Source organism: Dendrobium catenatum, unplaced genomic scaffold, assembly GCF_001605985.2.
Source record: "Dendrobium catenatum unplaced genomic scaffold, ASM160598v2 fragScaff_scaffold_1679, whole genome shotgun sequence".
Taxonomy (NCBI): Eukaryota; Viridiplantae; Streptophyta; class Magnoliopsida; order Asparagales; family Orchidaceae; genus Dendrobium; species Dendrobium catenatum.
The window spans coordinates 244626-254678 of NW_021320141.1; positions in this window are offsets into that span (position 1 = coordinate 244626).

Genomic DNA, 10053 nt, shown 5'->3' on the forward strand with positions numbered 1-10053 from the left:
AAAGAAGTATCTGATGGCCTTACAGACGTGCGGACCAATAATGTGCCAAGCAGATTTGTAAAAATGATAATTGAATCCATCTGGCCTCGGGGAGGAATTAGACGAGCCCTTGAAGACAGCAGTTTTAATTTCTACTTCTAATATAGGAGAAGTAAGAAGGCTATCATATAAGTTTGTAACAATATTACCAATAGGAAAGTTATCCAACGAAGAGAAATAAGGAGTAGGATTGAACAATTCCTGGAAGTAATTGATGATGGAGTTAAGCACCTCCCTTCTATCAGTATTTGGGTTGCAAGCAAATAAGTTAACGGCAGAACTAGTGCTGCCGTTCCGACTCCTGATTTTAGCATACAGAAATTTAAGATCATCCTCACCATGGGTTAGCCATTTTGTCTTGGCTCTTTGAATAACCCAGTTAGCTTGCATTGAGGTGGCAGCTATAATTTTGGAATTGATATCTTTAAGGGAAGCCCCAATAGAAACATTCGAAGGATTGTTATAGAATAGAGCAAGTAGATCCAGTTGCTTGGCATGAAGAGTATCAAGTTGCAGATTGATGGATTGAGAGTTAGCCCATTGATGCTTTTTAATATCCCCTTTTAATAACCTCAGAGTGTTACAAAGATGGGATAAACGGTTTCCAGTAATAGGCATTGAAAAGCATTTAAGAGAAACATCCAATATCTGTCTTCACTAGTCCAGAAATTCTTAAAAAGAAACTTGTGATGAGAGAAAAAATTCAAACCTGAGTGGAAAATAATAGGGGAGTGGTCCGAGCAGGACGGGCTCTGAAAGGAGCAATAAGCTTTAGGGAAAAGCTTCACCCAGTCCTAATTAACAAGGGCTCTATCCAACTTGATAAAAATTAGATTATCTGATTGCTGATTAACCCACAGAATGTAAATCCAACATATTATTATCAAATATCATAGAGTTGAGATCTATCAAATTGGAATGATGAAGCACAGAACCACCAGATTTTTCAGTAGCATAACGACAACAATTAAAATCCCCAGCAATGGCCCACGTGATACCATTAGAAGGAGCAACCATACTAATAGAGTTCCAAAGAGCTTTCCTATCAAAGGCATTATTGGAAGCATAAACAAAAGTGAACTGAAAAGGAGAGTGATTACCAACTTTAATCATACCACTGATCATCTGCGGGGTCACCATTGAAGGAAAAAAATTAAGTTTGCTAGCATTCCATTTAATCCAAATCCAACCCAAGGATGAGAGATTAAAATTGTGTTGACTGTCTTCATAAGAAAAAAGAGAATGAGAGGAGACAAAAAAAGGGTCACAAAGAGATGGAGCGTGCACCCGAGTTTCCAACATACAAAGCATGCCAAGATTGAAAGACTTGATGAGTCGTTTGCAGCTAAGAACTTTTTCAGGACGGTTGAACCCCCTAACATTCCACACACCAATGGAAAGAAGGGACATTAGGAAGTAGATGGGGTTTGGGATTTTTGCTCTGCTTACCCTTTGCAGACTTTTTTGAAGTTTCTGAAGCAGTTTGCTTCTTGCCTTTACCTGGCTGTTTGATCAAATTATCAATCAAGTCACTACTTGAAACAAAATTCTCTTGCGGATCCGAAGCAATTTGAGAATTTAAAATCTCAAATTTGTTGAGAGAGGTGATACTAGTGGATGTCTTTTTGGTGGAAGCCAAAACAGAGCATGAAGAAGCCGAGTGTTCTTCAGTTGGGATATTATGGTTGGGAATGCTAGCAACAATGGAATTAGATAAAGTAGCTTCATTTGGAGTGCCCACTGTGGGAAGCGCCTCAGTAGGAGGAATGATTTCAACAATGCTGGATGCTTGAAGATTCCCAATAGAGGAAGGTGGAGGTGGTGAATGAGCTTGGTAATATAGAGGTTGACCGATGCTATTGGTATGGAGAGGGATAGTGGGTGCTAAGTTAGCAACAGTCGGAGCAGAGGTGGAAGCATCCTTAGGTTTAGAATCAGACCGAGTGGGTCTGGAATGAAAACGGTTTGTAGGTTTCTTGTTGTAACTTCTCCCACGAGAAAAAGGTTTGGAAGCTACAGGATCATTCCCAGCTGGAGAAGGGTTCAAAGGGCAGGAAGAAGAGTAGTGAACTAACGACTTACAATGTTCACAAGGAGACGGTCTCCATTCGTACTGCACCTTAAGATCCACAACATCCCCATCCAAAGAAACTTTAATTACTTCAGGATAAGTGTCATTACAGTCAACCAAAACACAAACCCGGGCAAAAGTGAGACGACTTTTATGCTCGGTGAGATGATCAGCAGCTAATGGAACACCAATCTTACTAGCGATTCTCGAAATGCCCTCCGAATTCCAACATGCCAAAGTAAGGTAATGTATTTTAACCCAAATTGGAACCAAAGAGAAGTTCTCCCTCTTCGGCTTAAATTTGGGGTGCCATTTTTGAAGAACAAATGGTTTACCAAGCATAAACCATACCCCCTTTGACCAAGCCATGTCAAAATCTTCAACACACGAAAAACGCAGCAAGAAGAAACCATCACTAAGAGATAAGAGTTTTAGAGAATATTTAAGATACCACGTTTTGTTTAATGCTCCCAAAAGCGCTTCATAGAAGGGCCTTCGTCCAATGGAGTAACCGACAAGGCCTAAGCTCCAGTCATCACTCCCTTTAGCTAGTATCTCACTAGAGAAAGGTATAATGTCTGGTTCTGAAGGATGATGAGTGAAACTAAAGACTTTAGGGGTGGAGGAAGTAGCCGGTGCAAAAATCTGGTTCCAATTGCGCAAGGAAGCAGGAAGAGCAAGAGTACTAGCAGAGGAAAGAGGGGGAAAATCAGATGAGAGGAGGGAAGGCTCCTTGAAGAGAATCCTCCAGCCTAGCCGGAGGGGAGGCGGAAAAGTAGAAGCTCAGCAGGGAAAAAAAGACGAAACCCTAGCGGAGCTCAGCCGTCCTTCCTCTATCCTCACTGTTTGTGAAACCTCTAATTTTTTAATTAATATAACTTGCATTAACAACAAGATACCATTGGAGCTGGCAAATACTTTCCATCAGCCCGAAGAAACTGCCATGATGAGATGAAGGATTTTATCTTTTCTTCTTAAGGCAGGGATGCTTATGTAGAATTTTTTTAATATAATATTTAGGTCAATTAAAGTAAATTCGTACACGTGTCACATACTCAAGATTTGAACCCAAAATCTCTTGAATGGTAGACAAAGCTCCCAACCAACAAACCAATCTGGATGCATGGTGATGTAGAATATCAATCATTGAAAGCTCAACCGCAACAGAAAGATGTCGGATTTGTCGCGGGGGTACAAATACATAGCACCCAAGGTGGAACCATTATTATTTTCATGTGGTGCACAATTATTAAATAAATAAAAAAAAAACTCTCAACATGTTCATCCGGACTTGGGACCAATATTGGCGTTTCTAATTTTTTTTAATTGTCATTATAAAAAGATAGAATATATGATTGTTACATCTTGGAGTATTCACGGTGGCAGAGAGATAGAGAATTTAGCATCCTAACTTTGTACAAAAATTTATCATACAAATAGATAAAGATAGAGAGGTGTGAAAGTAATAAGAGACATCAAAATTTTTATGTAGAAAATCCTGAAATGAGAAAAAGCCACTAGGTCTGGTCTAGTTTGAATGAATCCATCAATATTGATGGTTTATTACAAATAATATTTATCCTTGGAGGAGGGTACTGATTCAATGTAATAAATACACATTGCATAGAGCACATTACATGATATCAATTCTGAAGAGGATGTGGAGTACCATTGTTGGATGACATCAACTCATCCCTTGACTCAATATCGGGGATAAGACAATATGCTAAAGAGATTTTAAAACTTCGGAAGATTGGCCCCCTTAATGTAGATTAAATAACAAAGAATTTTCCATTAATGTCTAGTAATTGATGAAGATGCAGTAATAATCAGTCGTTGAGTAGATGTTTGGAAATGTTTGATAGTTGGGAAAATATCTAACAACAACCAATGAATATCCGGAAGTCCAACAATTGTTGATATTCGAGAAGATATGGTTGGTGGTGCAAGCTTGAGAAAGCAATAGAGAACTTTTGTTTTTCATCTCCTCCTCCATTTGTGAAGAATGAGGAGTTCATTTCTAATTTTTCGGGAGTGCCATGATCAGTAAATATGAAGAATATTAAGGCCATGTTGAGAGTGTTTAATGGATGACTGATATAAACTCCATCGATCATATATCATTTATCGAATATTTTAGTGTCTTAATTATGTCAAAATTTTACGATCTTGAGCTCATTAGATTTGTCTTGTCGAACATTTTGATTCGACTATAAGCATGTCACACATGCATATCATTTTGTCATCCAATTAATGTTTTGAAGCTTCCAAATATGTTTCGGGCCTTGATGTGAATCCATGTGAGTTTGGATTGATCCGATGTTGATGTTATTGGGTTCTTCTCTTTTAGACTTTTAGTTTGACTAACAAAAATTGGAATTTTAATGGTCATGGATTTAATTTTGATAGTTTATGAGTCATATTTAAATCAAGATTTGTGACCGATCAAGATAATTTTTGAGGACATATCAATGATAAATAAAAAAATTATAATTGACAATGTTAAATCTTGATATTCTTCTTACATATAAATGATAATATGTCTCGCCAAGTCTTTATATTTTAAAATTGTTCTATAATCATTTTATTATCAATACTATTGAATATATCTTTGTTAATATAAGTAGACATTCATTCATTCAGAAGTCTTTTTTACGATTGCATAAATGGTTGGTTCTTTATAATATTCATTGCAGAGAATTTTAGTTCGACTGTTGTTGTAGCAATTGGTAATATCAGAGCAAGTTTTATAAATAGGAATATCAAAGAATAAATATTATTCTTCCAAGTCTCTACTATTTTCTGCGCAATTTCTCTTTGAATTTAATGTTATAATTATATTTAATTTAAGAAATCTCTCATATAATTTTTTTTTTCATTTCAATATATTAAAGTATATCAAAGTAATTTTTTCTCATACAACTACAACACATGAGCTCAACAGTTATGCTTCCCAAATAAAATATTCTAATTTCTGCACAACTTTAAATATCAACTTTTATTACAATAACTTCACAATCTGCTTTACTGACAACTGCAGCAATCCTAAGCAAACCCTTAATCATACTTAATCATACATCCAGTGGGGGGCCATGCCCCCAAGGCCCCCAACTTAAATCCACCCCTAGCACACCAAAATCATAGGAGATTTTAAGACTCTATTCCACTTTTGAATTTGAAAAATGAAAAAAAAAATATTTCAATGATTTGATGATTTTCTAAATTTTTGAAAATTAAATTTTGATTATTTTTTGTTGCAAGATATAACAAATATATTTTCAAAGTAGGATTAAGAAGATAATTATCTAATAAAGATAACAATTATGCCTTCAATAAATATAATTATCCAAATTCTAAGAAAATAATTTCTATTTCATATACAATATGATGCATTTTATAATCTTATTTGCATGCTCAAAAGACAAGCCGATTTCATCTCTAATTATTTTCTTCCATATATTATAATTAAAAAAAACAATAATAGATTTCTTCCCGATATTACGTTTCAGAATATCTGTTTCTTAAAAGCATTTTCTTATCATAATTAAAAAAAAAATTAATAATCAAACAAATGTGTTTATAATGAAAAAGCTGCCCAAATATATCCAAAATTTCAAATATAATTTGTATATAAATTAAAATTAAATTTTAAAAACAATAAATAAGGAAAAAAATTTTAAAATACAAAACAAAACGTCGCTGCCAAAGCATTGGCGCATTGTTGGAATGTATCCATCACGTGATAGGCTTAGGCTTTTTAAGCGCTGAGTTTGACAGATTTGTATGTTAGGCCCAACTAATATTGTGCGGTGGAGATTTACAAGCAGAGGGTATGATTATTTTCATACTGACATCTGACCCCACCACATTTAAAGTTGAAATCTCTCTACAAAAATAAAAAGATTTAATATTTGTTTCTTTTGTTGAAATATATTTCAAATTTTTGAATTTCATAAATTTAATTTTTTTCATTTTATAATATTCAGACTTTGTTTGTGACGACTTTTTTACTACTTTTTAAAGCAGTTTTTTATTACAAAAATTTTAATTTTTTTACTAGAAAATTGTTTTAAGAAACAGTAAGAAAATAGTCCTAAACGAAACCACTAATTTATATGATATTGCATAATAAGAATTTATTTGGGATGATGTTTGACAACCGTTTTTTTTATTGTAGCTTTTTAAAATGAGATGATGTTTGGCAGCCGTTTTTTGTTGTTGTTTTATTATAGCTTTTAAAAAAGTTATTTTTCTCAAAAAAAAATTAAAAACATGTTTATAAAAATTTATAGTCATCCCTAAATTGCAAAAAAAAAGAAGAGAATGATTAGTTATTTCATTCCTTATATCTTTAAGATTAGGAACTTTATTTGTATTTGAAAAGATAACATCGATCTAATCTTTGCTTAAGTTCTTGATGTTATCTAATCTTTGTTTAAGTTCTTGTAAATTGATTTTGCAAAATGAAAATATAATATCCATATAATCTCTTAACTATAGTCATTCCTAAACCCTAACCCCCCCCACACGAGAGAAAGAAAGGGAGAGAATCCAGAGGTCAAAATTCAGGTATCATCCGTCAGGCTAGTTAGGGATTTCATAGAGCACAATGCATATTTTTTACTACTATATTTGATTTTAAATACAAAAAATTCTATAAAAGATGTGATTTAAAATTTGTTTTTATTTTTATTTTATGACATTTTAATCATGTAATTTTTAGTATGTTGTTGAATGCTTTATTTTAAATATTTTAACTATAAAAAATTGAATTTTTACCGGTTAGTTTTCTCAACACCGAATATTATGCGTATTAAATAAATGAGGCATTTCTGATTTTTGTAATAGTTATTTAAGAAGGCTTAAAACACCACTCTGAATATTCTTCTAAAATTATAATTAAAATAAAAAAGTCTAGTGGACATATTTGTATACATGCAACATGAATTACCATAGACGATTTTGGTACTTCAAGCATCATCATAATTATTTGTTAAAGTTATTATTACTTATTATTGCATTTAGAAAGCATAACTCATGGCATAATATTAGAGGAGCTCTTAATTATATAATATGATAAGTACATTCTTTGAAATGATATAAGTGGCTTGCATGTTCTATTTTGATCCTATCTGTCTTGTGTGGATGCGAAAGAGATTTTGACCACACTTATTAAAAGCAAGTATGGGATGTTATTCTATTATGTTCTGATCCCACTTGCAATATTCGGATATGGGAGGTTAAGAGGAGCTATAAGTAAAAGTTGAGACATAAATAGTCATTAGGACGTGCATTATACTGATTCATTACATATTCTGATAACTCCAATAAATTGAATATAAATGATATTTTGAACTAATTCTGATCATCCCTAATTTTTTGTATGAACTCATATGAAATAAAAAAGTTATTTGCAAGTGAACCTCTCATAACTAGTATCATTTAATATCTCTAATATTTATTTGAAAGTGGGTTGTAAAAGTACAAATGATGACCATGAAATTAAGCACACTTTGATAACTCAAATTAATTATATTTTACTAGACTTTATTTATTCTTTAATAATTAATTGAATATTTAAACAAATTGCTATCAGTATTTTAATTTGATATTGATTATGTGATTTGAGATCAATGAAATAGAGGAAGGTAGATCCATAATCCTCTAAATACTTAAGAAATTCTTTTGTAATATAGTATGAATTATTTTGACGTTTAGATTCATCATAAACTGAATTATATATATATATATATATAACAATGAAAATGAAATAATATTTTATTGGTAATATTGCTTTGAATTTAAGAATCAACTAATTTATTTTGTTGAGGTTGAGTTAAAGTTTAAAATTAGACATTCAATTATTCTATTAGATCATATGGAGTCACAACTTATGTCCAAATACCACCATCATCCAATAATATCAATGCATACCTCTCCTATTAGGTCGATCTACACTCTTGGGATAAGCACCTGCGTCGAATAGCATCATAACACAATGTCACTAATAACATTAATGTATGACATCAACTATAAAACTGATGGTCACCATCAACACAAATGACGACATTCACTTGCTTCACACCTCATAATCACTACCAACATTGATGCACACCATCAACACAAAAACACATACACCCATTAACTTCATTGCATATTGTCACCAACAATGTTTATAATCACCAATGTGGATGTCGACTAGCTCATCATCTATTGTTGCCAATATTATTGATGTATGTCATCACCAATAAAGATAAAGAATGATGTCACCACAAACTTTAACATTTAATATTAAATAATGAATCATACTAAATTTCATGGTCTTTGATTTCCTCTCATAAAAAGAGAATGATAAAAAACAATCCCTTAGAGACTACTCCAATACCTTAAAGCTCTTCCAACTTCTACCATAAAAGTCATCATCTATAGTTTATACCTGCCATATTGTATCAAAGCTTTCGCAAATTAAGTAGAAGGATATCATTCATAATATACGGCATACATTAGTGAAAATATTTCAACTAAGCAAGACCCTTTAGTTCTTCCCTTTTTTTAGGATTTTCTACATAAAAAAATGATGTCATTTGTAATATTCTTATATATAGCGTATGATCTTCATACAAAATCAAGATACTAATCTTTCACTCTGCCACTACGAATATTATAGCATGCAACTACAATATTATCATTTTTTTGTATAATTAGAAATAAAATTTCTAACTTCCATTTCAACAAACTCTAGCTTTTATAAAAAAAAAATCGACCTTCCTAACATACCCATGTAAATAACCACATCTACAAATTATATTATTATCTCAAAATAAGTTTGTCAATTTTATTGTTGGTTCTAAGCTTATCCGTGAATGATACCTAACCTTACTAACAACATTAGGCGAGCTCATTGAGTACGACCCAAGAACTAGTGAGAAGATAGACAAATAGAGAAATATAGAGAGACAATTATGTGGGAAATAAGCAATCAAATAAAATATCCATAGAAAATGCCAAAAAGTTACAAACATCCTCCAAAATATTACTCTTCACCTCTTTTTTAATAGAAATAAGATGGCTACAAAAAATGTTTCACCAATAAAGAAATTAAAATACATATATTAATACTCTAAGTACAAACTGTCTTAGACACATGTCGCACTCCCTTTGATTTGATGGTTGATTGCTTTACTTGATTCTGCTTTTTCTGTCATAGGTCAGTTCCGTAATGTCGATGCCTAAGAGCAAGTAGGGGTAGACTAGTTAGTTTGGAGGGAGCTGGGCCAAAAGGTTGTAAGGGCAACTCCAATAGAACGACAAACAAGTGTTTGTCATTTTTGCTTTGCTCCAACCGACTGTCATTTTTGATGTCATTTGATCACGGATGAACAGTGCGACGCCAATATTGGCGTTGCACTGTTCATCTGCACAATTCTTTTATCTCTACCGAACTTTGGGAAGAAAGGCGCGAATGAAGAGAACGATGGTTTACGGGGCAAAATGACGTTCGATTGGAGACGAATCACGTCATTTTTTGGTTTCACTGTATTTTGGAGTGAAAAATGAGATTTTCGGTTGGACATGCCCTAACCAGCTAACATCCCAATGTCATTGATGAAATGTGGTGGAGCTTCAAATTGCCAAAGAGTTTCGTGGCACGTGCATTTAGGTTGCGATGATGACGGACTCTATGGTTGGCTAACTATGATGAGCGAGCTGAAACCCTCTACGATGGATGCTTTTCTATAGCTAAGTTGATGCGTATGAATGGCGACGCCCTGTCATATATGTGTGTATATAGTAATAATGTTGCTTGAAGTGATAACTTTTATTGAAATATATTTATTTTGAACAAAATCAACTGACTAAATATCCACAATATATTTTTATTAATTTTTGAAAAATCCTTCTTTAAAACTATAGATCTTGAGCCATAACATACATCTACGGTC